At 38.7% G+C, this 24,941-nt stretch overlaps 1 protein-coding gene across 1 annotated transcript in view; it reads left to right on the forward strand.

The window, feature by feature from the left end:
* LOC118424419 (transmembrane protein 198-B-like) overlaps positions 1-24,941 on the forward strand; it is a gene marked incomplete at its 3' end in the record, with an annotated part of 46,905 nt that overhangs the window by 9,562 nt on the left and 12,402 nt on the right. The window contains 1 exon segment of the mRNA XM_035832979.1: positions 3,451-3,574.

Genomic DNA, 24,941 nt, shown 5'->3' on the forward strand with positions numbered 1-24,941 from the left:
ATTCTTATTATCCTTTTCATGTGATCTTTCCAAGTCTCTGTCCAAGAAACTTTCTCAAGTTTCTCAACTTTCTCATGTTTATGGTGAAGGCTGTAGCTCTTTCGATCCATGCCTCTGAAAATTGTGAATTTGTGGTCACAAATAATGATGTTCAGACTGAAACGCTTTGATGAAGGTCCTCTTAATCAGATTCACTCCTTTCTCCTCTTCTTTTGTCATCGCATCAAGAGATGTTTTCATCGGGTTATCGTCCCATTAAGCGGTAGATTACATTGTCCCAATCCAGTCATTTATTTGATGGGGAGAATGTAACAGAATAAAACAGGTCTTTCATCAAATACTACTAGTGCGCGATTGGTTAGTTGTGAGTCATGTAGCCATCCCATGTTAGTCACTTGGTTCTAATCACGTCAAAAAAGGCATAGACTATGATAGAGACAATGGAAGATAGAAGTATTGAAAGGAATAGAAGAGGTACTAGGAGAAGTAAGGCAATGTTGTTTTTTTTTATGAAAGTACCCAACACACTTCTCAAAAAGAGTAAGGGTGACCTGGTGTGCTTAGCTAAAAATGTGAATCATAAAGCAATTGTAGGGTATCCTACTAGGTTTATCAAAAAGAAATTCTTGTACTAGTAGTAGTATAGGCATATTTGCATACAGGTGGGTCTGCAGGGGGGGGGGGGTCTTGACAACATTTTACGCCAAATTCAGAAGAACCCCTTTATTATGTATCACACTAAAATTAAGGAAGGCATTTACACAGTACAAAATCTGGATTATGTCAACTAAGATGGCTTTTACCTATGAATTACAGGAAATCAGAATTAGGCTGCCTATGCCTTATGCCACTGAAATGCAGCCTACAGGCCCTCCTAACTTGCTGATTTACAAATGTTAAACAATGGTATTCCAAGCTGCACTTTTTCTTGTTGGATCATTGACCAGATCCGGTATAAAACTTGTGATGGCCAGACTATGAGGTGATGAGGCAGATCTGTTCTGCCCACTCTGTTACCATGGTGATGTCAGGAAGCTGGACTGATTGCTCATCACAGTCTATTGTGCCATGTTTAGCACTGATAGGATCTTCTATAATGGAAATCTGCCAGTCTGTGTGTGGGATGTACATGTACAGTAATGCATGCTATGAGATGTGAGATGTAAAAAACTAGGAAATCACGAGTCATGGTACCTCAAAGCACTTAATGCATGAACTTTTGCTACTATGTATATGGAACCATATGATTCCCAGTGTGGGAACCAATGAAACAAGAGGCAAGTAGAAACGGTTTCTGTCCTGGGATTCGAACCCGGGGCAAACCCGGGATTCGAACTCGCGGCAAACCCGGACGCCAGATCACAAAACCAATGCGCTAAAACATTATGGTCCCATCTGGCATGGCCAGTTTAGCGGCGCTTAGTAACTTCGCTGTTAGTGTTACACCAAGTAAATGTTGATAATGATAGATTTTTTGCAAGAAATGAAGAATTTTTAGGTTTTGTTCATCAATTATCATCATTCATAGCCCCGTTGTTGTAAATTCTTGAATTCTTAGCCGGATCTGCCCCTTCCAATTACAAAGGCAACATCTGGTCTCAAAATTGTACAGTCACAGCCTTTTGTAGCCAAAGGTCTACATATTTTACCCTTTGATATATGAGAAGTTCCTTATTTGCATACAGGTGGCAGATTTGGGATTCTTCCATTGGAAATGCTGCTATAGGGGTGTTTGACAATTATACTAATCTTTTGTTTGTTGATGTTTGTCGATGAAAGACCTCATTGATTTCAATTTGACCATTTGTTTTGATTTGGTTTTAAAAATCAAATTTTTACCGGACTTACAACATGTATTTTAACTTTAATTACCCCCCTCATGTACATTATTGCAGCCCGCTATTCTACTGCTTTGAGATATTCCATTTCTTGGATTTTATTGGCCAAATACTGTCTTCAATGTCCTATTCCTGTAAACACATCGATACTTGCAGAAACGCCTTTCCCTTAGGCTATTTCAATGCGGTAGGTTTATCTTTTTTTTGTGCTGATTTTCGATTGCTTGGTCAACCTTTTCCAAGGTGCCAATAATCTATTTGTGCCAATGCATAGCTGGGCCTCAGATATTGTAGCATGTTTGCATTTTTAGCTTATCTATATATTGGATATAATATCCTTTAGCAGTCTAATGCTTTTGAACAGCATCAGTTGCAGATATCTGTAAAAATGTATAAATGCCAGAGGATGTCTACTCATATATATTGCAAAGAAGTGTATATTCCAATAGTACTCTATTGTGGTCTTGTTGCTGAAAAGGCGGGCTGTCAAAAGTGAATACACACATCACTCTGCCAAGAGCTAGCATGAAGAAGCTAATCTAGCATAGTAGAGCTTCCCTGAGTGGCCACCATTATCTGGTCTAGCTGTCTGAATCAGTGAAAGAGAGGACTGCTGTCAATTCAGTCTCTAAATAGACTTGCTGTGGTGATACATACGTTGTACTTCATATATCCATTGAACGATATTCAGGATTTTAACTCAATAGTGGCCATAGTAGCAACCTGTCCATTGCAAGAATGGCCTGACTGTTTGTTATAAACTTATAGTCACATTTCAAGGACACTGTTTAAGTTCTGTACTTGAACCCTTGTGTGGGCCACATCCCTGAATGTCTGGGTCAAATGCTGGGCAACAATACTCAGGGACTAAACCTTAAGTACTGTTTATTATTAATATTAGGGTGTCCAAGTTCCCAATGATGTTTTACCCAATTACCTAAATGTTAAACCTTTTCCTAAATTGTAATGTGTCTTTTTTAGTTTTTAAAAACTTTTTACATGTTGCTATAGTATATGTTGCTTCTGTATGTTCTGATGTTCTGTTGTTGCTTCTGGCAATGACCAATCAAAATTAATTATTACTATAGGCTGATGGAAGAACAATTGACCAATCAGAATTAAGGATGTGTACCCTTGAATATGATTGGTCATATGACAGTAAGTAAGTACATATATGCTAAACATTGATATACTAATTACATGTGGTCAATAAACATTTCTGATGTATAGTCCTCTTTCTAGATTTATATATTGACGCATGTAGCATAGCCTCTACTGTTATTTTCACATATAACAGACATATGGCAAAGCCAAACATGCCAAAGGAGTTAGCTGGCATGGAAGTACAGTTTGCGACCTATCCTTGCCCAGTTAAATCCTCTGGCTACTATTTTTCCAGCTACCTGTGGAGCCTGGTAGAGGCTATATAATTATACATATATAGCCAGTATTGTCCATGCTTGTTGTGGCCACACAACAGATTATGACTCATTGTACTGTTCTATTTGTATCCATCATTCAAGCAGACTTCCTTCTAGAGGTCAGTGTAAAAGAAACACAATTGCAACAGCAGACTGCTCCAGCTGACTGGTTCCCACTGTACATTTTTCAGGGTGAGCAGGCACTGTGAGTGGGCGTACTGACCAGCTATTGTTGATCGCAGCCAGAGACCTTCTGCGTAGAACAACAGGCTGGCAGGAAATCTATCCATGGCCGACTGCTAGTGTTATATTGAGGTGAGTCAGAGATGTTATTTCTTTGTTATTGAAGGTGGTTGTCTGATACATCCATTGACCATTGGTACTGAGGACTATCTACAATAGTTATATGAATACAAATATATTGATTTCAAATCTATTGGATCATGGATGACACCTCTTTGACATGTAAGTATGATACACAAACTTTCTGTAATATTTCATACAATATTGGTTACATCTTCTTTTGCTATTGGAGATCCTCGGAACATTTCTCTTACAATTAGAGTTCTATCCTTTTTTTAATACTGCTATTTTCAGTCACCACACAATACATATATATTTACTAATTTAGTGGTGATGCTTTATCTCCAAGCAGATTTTGAGGTGGTAGATCAGCAGGTGTCAGACAAACCAGTCAGTCATAAAACATAATCTTCCTCCAAACATCTTCTTGGAGATGAATTGATGGACATGTGTTACAGATGGTACATTTATAGTGCTGATTTACATACACTATCTTTATTGTAATGGGGGCTTGTGCACAGCTTTCCGAGGACGCCTAGCGTGGTGCCTACCTGGTTTTCAGGACAATTAGAAAGAGTCAATTATCGAGAGTGCAGCTGTTCCCTGATGGTAGGTGGGATATATCGGAGAATCTGTATCCCCTGTTCTGGAGATTGGCATTAATGTACGGGAGGTGGGCCTACAGGAGACATGTACTCATTTGTTAGGGATGGAACAGTTGATATCACAGAGAGGCATCTAACTGGAGCTGATGTGCTTTTGCCTGACGTCAGAAAAAATATTTCACAATGTCAAACAAATGCTGTTGAAAGCCAGGGTCAAAAGAAAGAAAGCAAGCACAATTTGTTATAATATAAATGTATCACCTTGTCATTTTGATTAATTGTGTATTGCTGTACAAATGGTTATAATTGTTATTATTAGATTTAACGTTATCCATGTGTACTGACCTCTCATATCATAAAGAAGATAGAGATTTATTGGATAATGATTGTTGTAATTGTTGTATACTGCCAATGTGGGAGAATCCGAGATAGGTACAGGTGATTTATGTTATGATGATTTGTATGAAAGTCCTCATGTTTACCCTCACTTGGGGGAGGACTGTTTTACCATTTATTTTTTCAGTTTATTGGGCAATTTTAGGTCAAAGCAACAAATCAAGCAGATATGAGATGCTAGTATGCCTTTTATGTTACAGAATATATCTACAACTTACAAGAGACATAAAAAACACTCCTTTGAGATCAATATTGTTTCTTCCAACCCGGTATGCAATCAGGCCTCGAAATACTTTTTCTGCATACCTGTACCGGTGTAAGTAGCATTGAAAATTACCTGCACCAGACAAATTTTACCTGCACCACCCTGAGTTTAAGAATACTACATTTTGTACAATTGTTCAGGAACCATCGCTATATTTCTTTTATACTTAATAGGTGCTAATATTTAATGCACCTAATAACAATCCACATACACCTACATTATAGGACATTTAAGTATAAAACCCTGTACACTGACCAGTGCAGGTTAGATGCCGGTAGACACCAGAAATACCTGCTCAGCTCCAATTTTACCTGCACCAACCTGCATATGCAGGTGGTATTTCGAGCCCTGGCAATGCATAAAGAGTAAAATTCTATCACATAGAACCTTATCTTTATAGACCCATATCTTCTAGGTAGAAGTGCCTCAAACTGGCACTGATAGTGATAGAAGCCACCAATGTTATGGTAGGTGTTCAATTTACACTTGAATCAAAATCTGTTATATTTTGGTTTTTCACTGCTGACAATTGTTTAGGGTTTATGATGACAAACTTGAATATGGCCTGAAATTGCAATCTAGTTCATCTAGCAAAAATTGAGGGAGTAACTGCTGTTGCAGTGGTTATCTGCTAGCGATGTTGAGATATGTCTCCACAGAGCACAGCCATCCATCAAGAGTTATTACATTCACATCAGTTGTAACTGCTTCGTAATGGCTGCAGCTGGCGGCCATTTTGTTTGATCAATGGGGGCAGTGAGGATAGTTTGTGTGGGCATGGAAATTGTGGAAGATTGTGTTTTTTTATCGCCAGACCTTGAAGGTTGCGAAGGTTGTAAATTTGCCCTTGAAAGTTGTAACAATCTGTGAAATGTTCTTTGCAGTTTTGGAATTAAATAATGGTAGGACAATTAGGAATAAATGTTTAAAATACACGACATAGATTTAGTACAAACCCATGGTACAAAATGTTAGAACGTTATGATAATTGTTTAAAAATCATATATGATATAATGTTACTGTTGCTCTGTATTACCGGTAGTGGTACATTGAAAGCTGAAAGGTAGACTGCTACAAGGCAAAATCCAGGTCAGAGTTTTGCAAGCACTTACGTATATCTTTGGGTACCTTAGTCTTCAGAATTTATCATTCTGGCCCAAAAAGCAATGAAAGTAAGGATAGGTACATGTTCATCATTTCTACAGCTGCCTGGAAAAGATATGCTCTCAATTAACATTCTTGAGGTCTCCTTGCACAGTTGCAGTCCCACAAGCCTTTGGGCATTTCTCTCAGAATGACAGAGTTCCTGTTTGAGTATTATAGAGGGGTTATGTAGGGGTTATGACTGGTGATAACACACACATGCCATCTGGTAGCCATGCCCTGCAGTTCAAAGTGACTTTCTTGTGACCTTCATGTAGAAAATGCTGTCAGGGCATATTTTCTTCAAGCCAGCATTGTTTTCATTGAATTTTCATACATATAACATGATGGATTTTGAAATGAAGCTGCAGTTTGTAGAAAATTGCTATGGGGTCTTAACTGAATGAAGAGCAACACCTAACATCAACTCTCAAAATTCTGTTGGGTGCCGTAATAACGCCATATCAAGGAAACATTATCATAGAGGCCTTCTGAAGATTATGTTGGCCACCTAAATAGCTAAAGCATATGTAGCTAAAGCTAAAGCATAAAGCATCAGGATTACTGATGCTGTATTTGTACATCTATGTAAATCACTTCATGTATTTTTTTCTCATATGGCGGTATTATGGCACCCGGTGGAATTATGACAGTTTATGTTAGGAGCAGTTGAGAAAAATTCATGTCAAACTAACCAACAGAAGTATAACCTCTTTTTAAAGTTTCCATTATTTGCCATCACAAAAGAAAGATGAATGACCAAATTTTTTATCAGTGTCCAGCTGCCCTCCCGATACACAGTCCCACCATCCCAATACACAGGAGTGGCCAACGGTGGCTAGATGTCAGCACTTAATGCCCTTCCATATAGGTTAATGTGCCCTGATGTATATAGCCTTCCATGTTAAACCAGGACATCCGCAGGTATCAACTTCCAGGCACCATTTACTCCATCCAGGTGTCACACGTCCTAATGTCCTAAAATTGATGCAAAATAGGTCAAATTCCTGGGGAAGGCAGATAGGTGATACCAAGGAGCCTGATAAAAGCTCCTTGGTGATACCCAAAATTGTGAGTCATCTTTCTTTTGTGTTAGAAAAAAAGGTAAACACTTTTAGTATGTATTGTATCAACACAGACAAGATTTCATTCAGGTACCTTCCTGTTGTCCACTTCCTCCCCTTTTCTTCAGGAAAGTTACAGGTTGTTACGGTAAGTGTGATAACCGTTACTTAAAACGAGACCCTGGAAAGGTAGATGTTTGTCATTTATCGTAAAATCCTTTCTCGCAAATGTATTCCAAGAAGCAAGAGATAAACAAGGGCACAAGCCTATTACGCAGCTGGTCAGTAAAATTGATGGCCTCCCATTTTAAACATCATTTCCTTGTACTCAAGAGAATTAGTAGTTTATTGCCTTGTACGTGGGAAGAGGCATTCGTAAGATTTAGGGGCAATTCCAAAGTTCTAAAAGTGTGAAAAGCAATCATAGTGTTACTGCTATGACCTCTGCCAAGGATGACATATTTTTTATCAAGTTTGGTTGGATGGCTTGACTTCTTGTGAAACTATATAACTTATAAGGAGATGTACGCTGAGGAACCAGACTGATTCGAGATGGCGCAGGATTGGTTCGCTACCGATTCCCCGCGCTCGCCACACGTGCCCCCCACAATTTACACCTGCCTGACGATCCAGCTGGCCTCCAATATTGCTTGCCTCTTGTTAGGAATTCCAGGCTGCACCAGACTGAAAATGGCAGCGATTTTAGATTGGCGGGCAGACTACCTTGGGCCAGCAAAAAAAACGACTGGCTGCCCGGTCGGTCTGGCACCCAGGGTAAAGGAGATTTCAGTCAATTTTTTTCTTTGCAAGGAAGCCCTGGCTGAATTGGCAGCAAAAATCTCCTTTGGGCTAAACTCCCTGGAGCGCTAATTTTAAATTGGCAAGCAGACTACCTTGGGCCACCAAAGAAACCGGCTGGTTGCCCGGTTGGTCTGGCACCCAGGGTAAAGCAGATTTTTTTTCTTTTTTTGCCTTTGCGAGGAAGCCCTGGCTGAATTAAGATTGAACTGAATGCTGGACCCCCAGTAGCTTCCTTACAAATTGCAGATTAAAAGAATCTAAATCTTGTCAAGGAAACTGTCATGCTGGGTTGCGCTCTGTAAGCGCAGTCTGCTTAGCAATCATGCTATCTGTAATCTTCTGAAATGGGGCGTACATGAGAGATGGAATAAGATAGTGAGTGGAATTCCAATGAAGCTGACACCTGCTGATTGCATGTTCCTTCCCCTCCTGTTTCGTGTATGATTCATAAGCAAGCAGCAGGAAATGTATAATCCATAAGCACTGCTGCAGCAACAACAGACCCACTTATTTCATTTTTAATATGCAGTCTGTAAAGCTTACGTCATACCGTCGATGACTGTCATCCAATTTGTTTATCAGAAGATAGTCAACGAATTTCAAAAGCACAAGAAAATCAAGCAGTTTTTCAGTCTGAAAATCTACTTATTATGTTGGACGGGACTCACTGACCATAAGCCAAACATGAGCCGATTCCTGAAAATTGCACGATCATCAAGAAAACATTGGCTGCTGAGAATGCAACTTTGAGCCTGCAGACACGTTAAGCGAGCTATTTTCGAGCTGTGTGAACCACATGATATGTACTTTGAGAAAACTGCAAAATCTCATTCAAATTAGATAGCTGTCAACTGTTCTTTTGGATATCTTTTGACATAAACTACGTGTTCAAATTTGTCATCGTGGCAATTTTTTCTCACTTGGGAACAAGTCCAATGTACACTTGCTGGACTGGTCCCTATGATTGGCCTGTCCACGTCTTGTCCATAGTGTTTGAAGTCCCGGTATGAGCAACACTTAACATCATGACTGGAATTTTTATTGCTTTGGAGCAAGCTATGAATGCCAAATCTTTTGCCTCCAATGCAAAGGTACGTAAAGAAATATTCGTGGGTAAAGCAACATTGCAATGTATTTGGAGGTTAGCTTAGTGAAATACATTTTGCACAAAATTATGAAAATGCATCAGGGGTATTCTATTAATATTATCATCCTATTTGGGAATTTGAAAAAATACTGCATTACTCAAAATATGTTAGTCACATCATATACTCACACCTCGCCACTCATCTCTTTTTGTCTGATTTGTTTTTGTTCATACCTACGTCTATCATCACTATACGTAATGTAGTTAGCCAATTAACATTTATTACTCTGTGGGTGCCTCCGTGCATCAAATTAGCACAGGTATGGTTCATTGGACTACTTAGGGTTATTAAGCATGCTCACTTAGGACTGTACCAATTGCTTAATGAATGTGTATCAAGGTTGTTTTTTCATCTTCTAAATTTAGTGTTTTGGGGACACAGATTGATATTGCACAGGCTCCATATCATTAGAGGAACAAGTAGATTGAAACTGGGAATCATTATGGAGTTCAACAGTACTAAAATGTAGACCAATCTGAATTATGATTACAAGTAAATGCCATTTAAGTTATGATTCAAGAACCTCGTAGCCTTGATGTCTTGCATCAATTCTTCAATGAGGAGAATATACATTGTAATACCCACTTAACCGTCGGTCGTCTTTTTCTACTTCTATCTCTATTTACAGTGCAGCTTCTTTTCATTCATTTTTATACTCATCCAAGAAAATCACAACACATGTAGTATGATGTACCTGAGAAACAAATCTAGGTATTACCATTGCCTGATGTGTAGCTGCTATTGGTTGGGTATATATGTTGGGGCTGGCTTCAGTTTGCCTGTGATATCAGTGATGCAAGAGTCTGCCTCCTGCATCCTAATGAGCCTATATTTATGGTAATGGCCCAGAGATGGGTTGAGAACACTTGCAGCTGAGGCACGCAGGGACCATGGCTCCCTGTCCGACAGTAAGCGGAATCTGGTAGCGGAAAGCACGCTCCGTCTCTCTCTCCTAGCGGAGGTAAGTCGGGGCAGATAGATGGTGGCATGGATGAACCAATTTTATGCAGGCTTGAGCTTGTGTGGCGTAGATGTTGGGGCCATTATGTACAAATGTCGCAGTTGCAAGCTGAGGTTGGTACATGTAGATGTACATTAAATCTGGTCATGATGTAAAAAGTGTTGTCGCTTGGAATATACCTTAGGTTCTTCCATGTTATGATACCTTTTTGCATGATTTTTTTTACATGGATATTGTGTTCTGGAATATAGTTTTTCATATTTTTGCTACCTGGATGTAGCTGCAGATCTTGGTATGGAAAGAGATGATATGTATACTACATGTATGTTTTAATGGCTTAAATACACAAAAAATGTATTTTGAAGAGCTATGATCTAAGAGCACATTTTTGCAAGGGGACATGGGGTATGGACACAGGATTACATAACGTACATCAGGAAAGGTGTTGAGTATGATGCATTTATACATATATTGATTTATATGTAGCCTTGGCTGTGACAGTAAATTAAGTTATAATTTTGATACATAATGTGAGGTTGATGTCTGTTGGAATTACTAAATGGACATTGGGAGCAGTCAGTTACCATGGTAAGATTTGAATTGATGAAAGTTGGTTGTTGATTTCAAATGGTTAAGGAGCTTGTTATAATAAAAATGTGTCATATAACCACTGAAGAGCTCACAGAGGTGCCAGCATGTTAATAATAGAAATTGGTGACAAGAATTATAGAGGATACCTTATTAGTATGGAATTGACCAATTAACCAATCAACTTGAGTGAAACAAACATAGGATACGATGTACATTGATGGAGATAACATAACTGTAATTAGCCAATGGAGACTATAACGTTATATATTTGTTGTTATTATCCAATCAAATATGAGATGCACCAACTTACAAAATCATAAGTGATCAATCAGCAAAAAGAGACACATCAATGTTTATGTAAAAGACATTTATGAATCCAAAGATAAAATGTGTTATAGATTCAAGAAAGGAATAAGTTTTTTTTAATGGTAGTGATTTATTTGAAATTTCTTTGAAACAGGACTGATAGACTTTTGTTTGCAATCTGGCATATTGTAGCAAACAGTGGTAAATGAGCAGCCTTATTTCTGGATGAAGAAAATCAATAAGTAATAAGTCTGCAGTGAGGTGGATATTTGAACCATGGCTCTGTGCCTCTTCAATGGATTAATAGGGCAGTAAACTAGGTGATAAGAATTATTGGACTCACGCCAGGTCATAATGAAAACGAGTAGACAGGGGAGCCAATTTTAGGTTGAAGACAGATACCAGTAAAAAAAAAAAAGTAATGATGTTTCCGATTCTCAATCTAGATTTGGTTTCCAACAAAGGCCTGTGCTGTATGCATAAAAGTACCTGGCAAATGTTGTACCAGTACTTACTGTTGATTCTGAAATGTTGCCGTGGTTTTGTCACATCGATCTAGCATCCTCTGCAGTCTTCAAGTGGGACTGGCTTTGATTTGGGGGAGCTGGTTTGCGATTTTCAATGCTAACTAAGAATACTGGGAGTTTGCCGAAAAAGGGAGTCTCCAGTCAGTGTTTCAATGGCGCTGCAAATAGTTGTTCGATTATGTAACTGCGGTACTTTTGTTTAAAGAGAATATGAGAATTCTGCTAAAACCCCTTTCCAATCCTTTCAAGTATCACATTTTCTGGATGCAAAGCAATCCTGGGTTAACCCATATAGGAGATGATAGTATTAGTAAAGCCATTATATTTATGCTGATCCTGCAAACATGACCTTGAATATTACAGGAAAGCTTTGCCTGCACTTCATATTGTAATAATCCAACCTTCAGTAGGCAGGACTCAGCCAGACTTCAAACCTGTGGCATATGCAAATTACACACACCTCGAGGAGGATTTGGAATGCCCAGGGCTTTGTAACCATGGTAACATGGTTTGACAATCCATCATTCCTCCTCCAAGTACAAGGGCAAGTCCCCTCCTGGAATTTTTATATTACCTTGAATGTTAGCAACTCCCTGAAGAAATGTAAGGTTTTACGAAATAAAGCCTCAATGAAATGAATGACATTGTAAGCATTTGGCCCTCTGGGTATATTTGCACTCTTTCTTTATGGGATATGTCATGTCAGAATTGTCAACTGCAGTAAATGAAATTGAGATGTGTGATATATTGGCTCAGTAAGATGCTTCCAGGGGGTAGTGTACAGATATAGGAATTTGAAATAGTCATACCTAGGGGCTCTTTATTCCAAAAATAGCCAGTATGATTATTTGTTTAAAAAAGTGACGAGTCAGCTTTTGCTGCAGTGTTTAGTGCTATCTTGTCCAGGCCTGCCTGAAAATAAGATCTGAGTTTAGGATCTTAAAAGCTTTCATCCTCTCATGTTGAGTGGGTACATTTGCATTCTAATGGAAGCTCATATCAGCACGGTCCAGATACATTCCTTATATGTGTAGAACAAGTTCGAGGTATGATATTCAAGTGTAGAAAGTATGTCTATCAGCTTAAATGTAAAATACTACATTGTACACCTCCTAGAGCATGAAATATCAATTTGCAGCAGTAGGTAACATTTTAATACAGTTTGCAAACAAGAAATTCGGACTGAAAAAATAACAGATATTGTGAGGAATACAGTCAGTAACAAGTTTCCATTTTGACGTCTTGCATGCTTGTCGAATTTTCACTTTGAAATGACACAGAACTAAGCAAATGAACTGCTTTGGCCATGTTAGTACATTTTATGACCTTTACTTAATCTGAACTCTCTCCCTGAGTCAAAACCTTTAGGACTTCTCAACATGATAAGAATGTAAGGCTGATTTTTTTATCTTAAAACAAATGGACAGAGAACCATTACCAACTGTTACGACCTGAAGAAGGCTGGGTTATGGTCGTCAAGTGATCGTAACCGACATTAACGGAGAGAAGTTTCACATCAATTCTTCATTAAGGAGGACAGCTTTAGTGTCTGCTTAAAGCCAATTCCCATTTTTACTGCAGAATGTCTTGATTTCTTTTGGGATGGTCTGACGCTTCTTGAAATGCAAATTATTATGGAAAAAAATATGATCTTTTTAATCAGTGTATGTTTAAGTTGCCCGGTGCAGTGGCCGAGTGTTCGCCTTGCATTCAGTAAGTCGTGAGTTCGATCCCCGACCGAGTCATAGTAACTCATAGTCCAAACTAAAATTTAAATACTTCAAAAATGGAACATGCCGCTTTCTCTGCTTAGCACTCAGCACTAGTGAGGAAGAGTATGGAGTTAGACACACATTACGCATCGGCCCCCTGCTGTAGTGGATCGCACAAATGTGTGGCCCAAGGGCTACAGAAATGGAGATGGTCACCACCCCTAAGCATCAGTTACAGATGCATGGGCAACTTAAACATAATATTTTAGGTTCTTTGCCATCTCAAGATTGAACCTTGTCTTAAATCTTTTTGGTTATACCTGTAAAACAAGGAATTGCTATATTATAAAACAAGGAATTGCTTTATCTGTGCCTCAGGAATCAAATGTAGCAAGGGAGCGCCCTGCCCATTACTGCAGATGGACTACATGGCAGGAAATTTAGTGTACAGCTATCAGAAGACTGCTATTGCAGATAACGACAGGGACAGTTATGGCCGTGGCCTCCCATTCGTCTTGAAGACCAAGGTGTGAGGAATACAAAAGGAAACATTAACATGCCCTGGGCTGAGTATTTCTTACTGCGGAAGTTACACTATTCTTACTGCGCAAGTTACACTATAAACATTCAGTTATGGGATGCTCTAAAATGTTCTTCCACTTGTACTTAAGTTTTTTTTTTTAAATCTTACTTCTTTTACTTATCATCTGCCACAAAATCAGGGGTTTGTGACGAAAATAGAGACGAATTGATGTTAATCTTTTTGCTAGCCTGGTTACCAAACCCCAGCCCGATCTCAAGTATATATCTTGAGGTTGGGGTATGGAATCCAGGCTATCTTTTTGCAGGTGTATGATTTTGCGAAAGGAGTGAAATTTTTTTGCGATATTTGCAGTCAAAACAATTCTGACAAAAAAGCACATATTAATAATCTAGGCATCATGGATACTGCAAAGTTAATCCCACTGCAAATATTTCTGTATTTTACAGTAGACCTTTGAATAAATAGAAGATGGAATGTTATGTTATTATAAAGACAAGGAAGAGTTTGTTTTGTTGGTGATGATAGAAGTAAATGCATAATGAGAGTCACTTGGCTTATGTAAGCAGGTTGGTAAAATGTATGAACTGCTTCTATCAAAACTGCTCACAGACATTATGATAAATGTATATGTTTTGTACATCCTTCCTGGTACATCCGAAATTCTAGCAGTTGTCCATGTCCTTTACATGTGGCAAACCCATGTACTTCATACCATTTTGTTACTACTGCATGCTGGTATGACATCCATGCCTGTATGATATTACAAAAAGTCACAGCAAAATTGCAAAGAATGAGGCCAAGGGCTTGATTCGTGCATGTTACACTGTAGACTCATTTATTTTTGTGGGGACTCAATTTTAAGGTAGAAGGAGAAATTAGCTTTTCACTGTATTTTAAGTGCATGGTTTAAACAATTCTTTAGTTAAATAATGGCATTATGGAAAATTATATCCTCAGTTTCATGAATTCAGGGTACCACGTAAATAAAAGCCACCGCGAACGTTTCACAATTTACAGAACCTAGAACCTTCTTGATCCAGCCAACATGTAATCTGCGTGGTTATTCTAACCCCTGAGTACTGTCCCAGCTGTTGAGAGTACTCAACATAAACCCAACACTTACTGCAGCAGTTGTGTCCTCTGGACATCCAACTTGTTTTCACAAGTCTCCCCTTCAGTCTTGCCCAAACAGCTTGAAATTCCTTCTTGAAGGGGAGGATAAGAACTTCGGAAGTGCCCCAAGACAGGTATTTAGACAGATTAGTGTGTGGGGTAACAGCTTTCAAGAAGTCCAAGCATCTTAATCACCAGCTGTAGGTAGACAAAAGTCTAGATAGAAAGGACCCTTTGGACATGGTCTCATTATATTTCAGCCATACCATAGGTATGGTGAAATATATTGTATTCGTAATTATATTGCAATCCATACATAGTATGGGATTGCAATATATTGTTTTTCCTTCGTTTCTTCTCCTCCTGTCAAAATCTTCAAGTTGATTCAACTTTTTCATTTTTGGATCAAATGAGCTGAAATTTGGCAGGGTGGTAGAAATAGCAAATACCCCCAGGTGTTTTTTTCACTTTCTTGCTAGAGGCCTTAGAATTTATGATATTTAGGGTTTTTGGTCATTTTTAGACCAATTATGTATATTTTGGGACCCTGTGCCCTGGTATTACAACCTAATGGCCTGAAATTTGGTACAGAGGTGCATTGGACATATGACCACAGGACCCCATCAACATTTTTGTCATAGATTACTTAGAAATTAGTTATTTTGGGGTGTTTTGGCCATTTTTGACTAAAAATGTCTATTTTTGGCTCCTATGCCCTTGTATGGAAACCAAATGACCTGCAATTTAGTACATAGGTGCATTGGACATATGACAACAGGACCATATCAACGCTTTCGTTATCGATCATTTCAAAAATGAGTTATTTTGGGGTTTTCGGCCATTTTTGACTAAAAATGTTTATTTTTGGCTCCTATACCATTGTATGAAAACCTAATGACCTGAAATTCGGCATGAAGGTGTGTCTGGTATGTGCCCACAGTACCTCATTTTCACTTTGGGCATACATTACCTTGAATTATTGAATTTTGGGATTTTTTGCCAGTTATGGACTAAAAATGTTAAGTTTTGGCTCCTGTGCCTATGTATGAAAACCAAATGGTCTGAAATTTGGTATGAAGGTGCGTACAGTATGTAGCCACAGGGCTCTATCCACACCTATGGTGTACATCAATCAAAAATTGTGAAATTTTGGATTTTTTGCCATTGTTGACCAAAAATGTACATTTTTGCTTCCTGTGTCATGAGAAAGCCAACTGATCTGGAATTTGGTGTTGGGGTAGCTTTAGCACTATAAATGGGAAATGGGCCACATAGACTGGTCCATTTTGCATAGATTGGGGTGTTCTGGAAGAGTCCTTTATTGTATGAAGATGGATTGCAATATGCTGTATTTGCTCCCAAGCAAATGTCGGCCTTTCTAGTGTTTCTTTCTTTCTTTCTTTCTCCTGTCAAATCTTCAGAACACGGTATCTCCGTTGTTCCTCAACCGAATGACTTGAAATTTGGCACAAGGGTAGAGTGGGCCAATACCCTCGGGCGTTTTTTTCATTTTTTCCATATCTGTCTCTTAAATGATTTTATTAAGGTTTTTTGGTCATCTTAAGACCAAAACTGTATATTTGGGCCCCCTGTACCCTGGTATTATAACCGAATGAGCTGCAATTTGGCACAGATGTGCCTTGATAAGTCCCCCATATAGATTCAATATCAGTTTTGGTGTACAGTACAACAAAATGCTTATTTTTGCGATTTTTTGACCAATTTTTGACCAAAAAAGGACACTTTTGGCCCCTGTACCCTGGTATTACAACCAAATGAGCTGAAATTTGACAGAGATGTGCCTTGATAATGCCCCCATATAAATTTAAGAACACTTTTGGTGTACAGTACAACAAAATGCTTATTTTTGCGATTTTTTTACCAATTTTTGACCAAAAAAGGACACTTTTGGCTCCTGTACCTTGGTATTGCAACCGAATGAGCTGAAATTTGACACAGATGTGCCTTGATAATCCCTTCATATAAATTCAATAACACTTCTGGTGTACAGTGCAACAAAATGCTTATTTTTGCGATTTTTGGCCAATTTTTGACCAAAAAAGGACACTTTTGGCTCCTGTACCCTGGTATTACAATTAAATGACCTGAAATTTGGTATAGATAGGCATTAGATACTTGGTAACAAGATTCAAGTAAAATTTTTGACATAAACAACTTTAAAATGATTAATTTTGGCACTTTTCTGAGGGGAAATTTGTTTTCTTTTGGCCTCCTGACGTGACCTTCCGTGACCCCGCACAGAGCCACACCTGTGCGCGTCAGCCGGAGAGTTAATTGAATCAAAGACCTAGCCAATCAGCGAAGAGGAGGCCAAAGGCTAATTAATATTCATAAGCGGGGCCTCATGATCCCGTATATAGCAGTGTTCCCGCCAGGGGGAGCAAAGCCCGCCTAAGGCTCTCGCATTTTAGACTATTCAGAAGGCTTTATATTGTATCAGTTCTTAGGGGCATATCTATGATAATCGCAGCAGTCACTTAACTTCTCTTCAGGAGTTTAGCGTAACACTGTTTCAGGTCAAACCGTCAAAGGCAACTAAAAACAAACTTTAACGTTACTGAGTTCAACAGTACTTATAACTTGTTATCCGAAGTTGAAACGCTAGCGATGGTATTTTCGCTGCGCTGTTAGCTCCGTGCGACTGTTGTTGACGGTCTTATAACGGTATATTTTGCACCCCTGTACCCTGGTATGAGTAACATTTGGTATAGATAGGCATAATATAGTTGGTAAAATGATCCAAGTAAAATTTTTGGCATAAAGTACTGTAAAAGGCTTAATTACAGCACTTTTTTTAGGGGAAATTGGTTTTCTTTCGTTCTCCATGCCGTGACCTTTCGGACGTTCACCCCACAGAGCCGACATCTGCACCTGCGTCTAGCCGGCAGGAAGAGTTAATTCAATTAATGGTTCAGCCAATCAGCGAAGAGGAAAGCGAAGGCTAATTAATATTCATAAGCGGGACCACACAATACGTTAACTTGAAGACTCAGGCCGTACAGACTTCTCGCCAGGATTGTTTCAAAGCGTCGGACAGGGGTCCGGGGGCCGCCGAATGTCCCTGGCGGGGTCCAGGGGCAGGGCCACTGTGGGGGGGACCCAGGTGGGCGAAGCCCCCCCCGGAAGCTCTTGCATTTTAGGCTATTGAGAAGGCTTCTTTTATCAGTTTTTTTTAGGGCCATATCTACGATAATCGTAGCAGTCACTTACTTCTCTTCAGCAGTTTGACTTTAAAATATTTCGGGTCAAAGCTTCAAAGACAACTAAAACCTCATAAACAACAAACTTTACTTAGCTCAACAGTATACAAAAATATTGTACGGGTTGCCATCCTTAGTTGAAGCGCTTATTTATAGCGCTAGTATCTTCGCTGCGCCGTTAGCCGCCGTGCGACTTTTGTTGACGGTCTGATATCCCTACGTCGCCGCCTCGCTGATATTCCCACGGACATGTTTAAAAAAAATACCCAGCAAAAAACGCTGTTCTGCGTCAAATTCTATTCTATAAAACTCAGTGTTACAGTCTAAATATTTTGTAGAAGCACCGCTGTAGGAAAGAAGGTCCAAGCAATGTAAAACATCACGTAGCATGAAGTTCGCTGTCAACTGGCACACAGCACATGACTGTTTGAAACTCTAAGTCTAATCAACAGCCGTGTTTGATTGATAGCCGGCGGTCCTATGATGAAGTCGGCGAAAGGTGCGTTAGTTAGAAAATCTGCGTTTAGTTTTGATACGTAATTATAAGTTAGACAGTGGCGAGAATGATTATTTTCTCATCAATATTTCTCTTCAGAATTATTTGAACTTAATTGTACATCTATCACCAGTCAGTTCAAATCCGGAAGTACATTTTCCGTTTTGATCGCAGCCAATGTTGAAATCCTATTTTTTCAACTTTTTTCTTCCTGGACATACATCAAAGTTTTACATACCATTGGAAAGCTCATGTTATCCTGAGTATCAGGCTACTTTTTTAGTGTCCTAACGTACAAATTTCTTGAGATATTTGACTTTAAAAATTGCTTTTCCCGCGGTCTGAACATAAGTTCCCGCAGGAAATTCTTGTTCCCGCGGGACTGAGCAGGTTGTTCCTTCGGGTTTCAAAGCTTACCCCGATTGCAGACCGCATACAATTACCACCATGAAAATCACTGAATTAATTAGAATCACACCTGGTTAGCTTGTGTAATTAGCACGTGTATGACCAATTCAGTATGTCTAGGAGAGGCCGACGGGATGAACAGGAAATCCTCGGGACCTGTCCCCCAACAGAAGCTGTTTTTTCTGCATCATGAGCTAGCTGACTCAAAAGAAGGCATTGCTTGACTTCAACGCTCAATATAGACATAACAAATGTCATCTTTGAAAGGATAGCACTATACGGGGTCCAATATATGTGTTTGTTTTGTTTTGTTTTGTTTTTTCAATCACACAAGACTTTGGCCATTACATTCTCTCTCCATGGCTTGTAACATAACATTGAGGTGCCTGAGTTGGCTCAGTTGGTGTACAGTTTTTCCTGACATCAGGGTGGAGATGTTGAGACAGTTTAATTTGCTTTGATTTTTATTAACCTTTAGCCCATTTGGGCTAATCTTCCAAGATTCAAAACAATCAACATGACTATACAACATACATTTAAAAAAATACAACAATCAACAATCAAAGTATTTACAATAGAGCACAGTGTCTCAGGTCAAAGGTCTTAGAGATACAATGTTTGAGATGGCTTGTCTAAAACTGGACAATGTACACAGTGACTTATTGTCAGATGGCAATGAGTCCCAGAGTATAATTGCTTGGTACAGGAAGGTACGTTTTATAATGTTTTAGGTTTGGGTAGTCTGAAGTTGTTGGATACAGAAAATGTAGTGTTGTACATGTGGGATGAATTTAATTTAACTGGTCTGAAGGAATTGTACACATTTTGTGGTTCGTGGCTAGTGAGGGTTTTGAAGAACATTTAATCAGAGTAACTAAAGAGAATATAATGGACCGACGGTTTCACAGTCGGAAAGGATTTGGATTGATGATTATAAGGCACACTGCAATCCCCTTAGACTGTTGACTGTAAAACAGTCATTGCTTCTGGGGTAGTATTAGACCAAGGAGGTTTGTTTATACCCAGCTGGGGGTATTAGCCTTGAAAAGGCCATGACAACATGCAATTTTGTCTCCTTTTTGCCTTTTAGTGACTGACTACAGTCATGTATATCATAATTTGTCTTATGTCGCCAATCCAAAGTTAGCAACAATAGCAACTGAGACAAAATCTGACAAAATAGAAAGCCCAACAAAATCGTCCATAAACTGCCAGAGCCATAACCTCTGCTTGGAGAGTATGGAGTCTGTGTCTATTTGCTGGAAGTAGTAATATTCATATCTGGTGGAGCACTGGTCAAATTCCGGTGTTTTGCAGTTAGAAATGATGTGCTGCCCCAGGTGCCTCTAAAGACTCTGGGTCTGCATGGCGGGTTGTGACAACGAGTTAAGCTGAATTCAGAAGAACACCCTACGTATTACGCTAAATCAAGGAAGGCAATTATGATGAATTTGGTTGCCTCACTACGAATTACGTAGATAAGGTGGCTTTCCCTAGAGTTATGGGAAATAACAATAGGCTGCCTATGCCTTACCGAAAAGAACAATGTCATGCAGACCCTCTCTTAGTCTCTAAACCTTTCCTCACTGACCTCATTAGTTAACTCCAAGACTTACTGATGATACAGTAATAATGGATGAATCTAGTCATGATAGCATGCCACAAATAAAGATGATAATAAATAGTTGTATTTCTTGGCTTTTCCAGTTTGTTCTGTTTTTCACTGAACCAAGGAGGTTATAACCTCCTTGACTGAACTTAGCCTACTCTTGAATTGATGGCTTAAACTTTTTAAGACAGGGAAAAGCCTGTCGTAGAACACTGTTTTTCCTTTTACACACAGAGATAACACTACGGTTACTCAAGGAGCTATCATCACAAATGAATGATGAAAGCTCCTTGAGTTACTGTAACTGTAATTATTGTTGTATGGCAGTTTTTTTCCTGGTTCTGTCAAGCTCTCAAGGTGTTTTGTCAAGTGTGCAACAGGAATTTGAATGATAAAGCCTGCCCAGCATTGACACCTCTCTTGGCTCCCTATTGTCATGTATGTACTAGCTATAGGTGGAGACATTAGCACAGAAGCTATTACCTTATTCCATTTTAATATAAGATTGGGGATAATGTTATGTCTGGAAAATTGTCTTCCCAGACATTTGTTTGTGTAGAAGCAAAATATTTTCTATGGAAATTATTTTGAATTAGTTCTTTCTGTGTAACTCTTTTCTTACTCAAAAACCAAGGAGGTCCCTGTTTCAACCTTTTTGACGAAAACATATCAAAACGATATTTCAACAATACTCTGGACTTGAAAATATGAAGTGCACTTTAAAGAAAAAATTCAAGATTTTAGAAAAGATCATCAGTGAGAATACCACTTTATATCATGATTCCCTTTTGTCTAACCAAGAATCACAAAGACCTCATTCATGTTGCAAAACTCCAAACTGTTTTATGGGTTTTGTTTGTCATGTGATCTTTCCTTGAAGTTCATGGCAAATACCCAAACAAAAACTAAAAACTTCTAATTCCACTTTCCCCAGTAATGCCACCAACTATGACCTGGATTCACGCCTCTTTTGTGTTCATGATGACAATTCGCAAATTCGACTGGCAGTAGTAGTTCGCATGAAATTAAATGTTATCTTCAACAAAAAGATAAACAACAACACAGACACACCAAACCAAGCATCCCAGGAAATTGGGGGTTCTGGCTGGCCAAATTATTAAAGTATAGGTACCCAAGCTAGTGTTGGCAGACCTCTGTTTTGCTAAAGTGGGACTAAGACCATTAAAGATGTTATTGTGGGTTTGGCAGACAAATTTGACATTTGTGTCTCAAGTTTTGTGAGGTCAAGTAGGTTATAATTTGGCAGAAGTAGAGAAGAGATTCTGCTCATTCCAATTATGTACTAGACTAAATGATAATTACCAAAATATTTGTGCAATATATGAACACATTCTTCAGATTTGACAAATAATGACCGAGAACAGCTTGTTGCAGATGGCTAACAGTAACAAAATTTTTACAGGATGTAGAGAAGACTGAGAAAAGACTGCCTACTTTTTAGAAAAGCTTTCCAGAAAATAAGATTAAGAATACACTTCAGATTATTTGAAATTAATCAATATTAAAGTTTGTCCATTTTGATAAAAGTTAGGCAGTACGTATGAATTCAACAGTCAATATCTAACTTTCTGATAGTAAAATAAGTTTTCCAGAAATAATTCACGCAAACACACTTGTTGTGTATTCTTTGCATGTCATTATATCATAGGTTTTTATTATACAAGCTGGTCTTTGCTTTTCAAGTTTACATGCTTGGATTTTGTAGTTTTTGTACGTGTGAATCTGACAACCCCATTCGTCATGTTGACAGGGCCATCATTATCAATAGTAATTGTTTTTAGCACCTTGGCCCAAAGTAATTACCTGTATTCATCTTTAATTATGCATAGAATGCAGACAGGGACACTTTAATTGGTCAGTTCATTACTCATGGCCTGAAATGTCTGGTCGTAATTTCTTTGTCCAGTCAAGGTCCTGGAGCTTTTTTAACCTCCTTTCTCCAGCACTTGGAATTATTTCTTGATAGAAGAAAATAATCAAAGTCAACGATCTAGAGCTATGTTAGCTTTCAAAAAGAAGTATAAACGACTAGTGAACCAATTCTTAGCAGGTGTTTTCATGTACTATTTTAGGAGATGGAAACTCACTTCAGCATATTACATTGAATCAAGAAGGGTATACGGTATACCTGCCTAAAAACCCCTTCTACGAATGTATGTTAAACTTTAAAATAATGTGTTCCACAATATAGGGAAAATGCATTGGTGTCCACAAATTAAACAGAAATTCACAAAATTCCGGCTACACGAAAACAAATTACGAAAACACACTATGAAGTTCTTGATGTTCGGCTTCTTTAAAACAAAATTTAATGTAAAGATAGGCTCTCGAATTTTGATCATTGAAAACATGACAGAAGCCAAGGAGGTTTAACCTCCTTGCAGAAGCTAAACAATGTCTTCAGTATGGCCGACACAACAACTACAAAATTATGCATAGCTTACAGTCATCGAAATTAAAGCTTTGAAAACAATCCTCGAGAAAGAAAAGGAGATGATAATCTACAGCTATATGCAAGGAGCTATCATCAACTATATTCCATAGGCAGTGTTGGGAAATTGCATTGGCTTCAACAACATAGCACTGTTCACAAGATTCACAATAGGGAAAATAGACAATACACTACAAAGCAAAACAATGAGCTTTCATCTGTACAAAGGTAAAGAAATGTTTTGAATTTGGGCAGAGATAAAATGACAGACCTAGAAGCCAAACAAATAATGTTTTCAATATGGCGGACACAACAAGTACACAATAACAATAGGAAACACTTAGTCTAACACTGTGAGGCAAACCTGCTTTTTAATGGAGCATTGCGTGTTTTATAACCATTCCGTGTTCTGTGACCCTGACCTGGAGTCGCTATCTGTTAAATACGCGCAACTCCAGAAAAACATACATTAGCAACGCAAAAAATGCCTAAAACTAGCCCGACTGCGGAATCTACTCGGAGATTACTATGATAGGAATGGAGACTTGTTGAATCCAAGGAGATTGAAATCCTTGCTGAATCCTTCCCTTTTTGTAGATAACTCCACAAAAATTTAGATTAGCTTAGACAGCGTAACTTTGTACTAGGGTTTATTTACAAGTAATGAGGTTTATACTTAGTACAAGCACAAGGTGAGTGAATGGATATTGTATATACATGACCAGGCAGACATTGAAGACGCGAGTCTACAATCATTCACCAAAGCGGAATGTACTTTATATTTCGAGTCTTGTTTAGAAGCAAACTTTTTGATACACATGTCAGCTGCTTATTGCATATTTTGTATCAGTCGGAAACCTGAGGCTTTAATAATGCAAATCCTGTTGATCGAATCGCTTCGAAACTGATGAAAATGCCTTTCTTATACACTTAGCCCTACACAGAATGGGAAGTTCCCCATTCAAACGGAAGCTTCTCTCAACCAAGTAAATGTGCCAAGCCTGTTTGTCTTCTGTCTGTTACGGCAACAATGGCCGAATACACATTTCATATTGAAGGACAGACGGTTGCCGTCTACAGTTATTATGTATAAGTTTGACTCCTGAAAGGAACATCAAGATTAGCAAAATTATGAAGGTCGGTGTCGTGACTTTGTACAGAAGAATATATCGGGTGTTCATGTTTTTTGTTAGCAAAGAAGTGTGTATGATATACTAGTATTGTGAATGTCTCCGATGATGATGATGTGTCAGAGCAAGGAGGTTTTACCTCCTTGGTCAGACCAAGGAGGTTGGTCAGACATGTACTAGTATCTGATTGTCTGATCCACCTTGTGCCAATTGGAAGATGAGCCAAACAATAGCTTCTTAGTGGGATTTTATGTGCCATCTAGGCAGTTAACATTAGGTAATAATGTTATCATTGTCTATTATTACTCTATATACTTGTTGAACTATTTCAAATTAAACTACATTTCTCAATCTTGGGACTTCGGGTATTGGGCCTCCAAAGATTATAGTGGACTGATCGTCAGCTAACTGTTTGGATACAGGAACAATCCAAGGGCTCTGGTTGGGTAGGGGTGTTTGAAGAGTAGGAATAGAATTTGTGGGAAAACGCTTTTGACAGTTGCCAGGCCAGAGTAGTAATTGACAGTTAAGACTTTCCCATCTGAAATTTCAATTCTTGAGAAAATGGTGTATCTTTTTTTCACTCTCCCATAGCATTACATGTAAATTTATTACTGGTGCAATTACTCTAATACTGCAACAGTAGTCACCCCTGTAGGGCCGGGGAGGAAGTGTGAAATTGGGTCGTAAACAAATGCAAAAGAAGGGAGGAACAATGGGTGGGGATTTCAGGGCAATTATCACTCTAACTACTACATTTTTACAAGTTTCCAGTCCACCATGGGTCATTTACATAATGAGGGCAATGCAGAGGGTTGCAGTGCCAAGTCTTAGGCACGATCTACACACAGTTTTTCCCGATATCGGCGAGCCTACAACCATTCGCC

Source organism: Branchiostoma floridae, chromosome 10, assembly GCF_000003815.2.
Source record: "Branchiostoma floridae strain S238N-H82 chromosome 10, Bfl_VNyyK, whole genome shotgun sequence".
Taxonomy (NCBI): Eukaryota; Metazoa; Chordata; class Leptocardii; order Amphioxiformes; family Branchiostomatidae; genus Branchiostoma; species Branchiostoma floridae.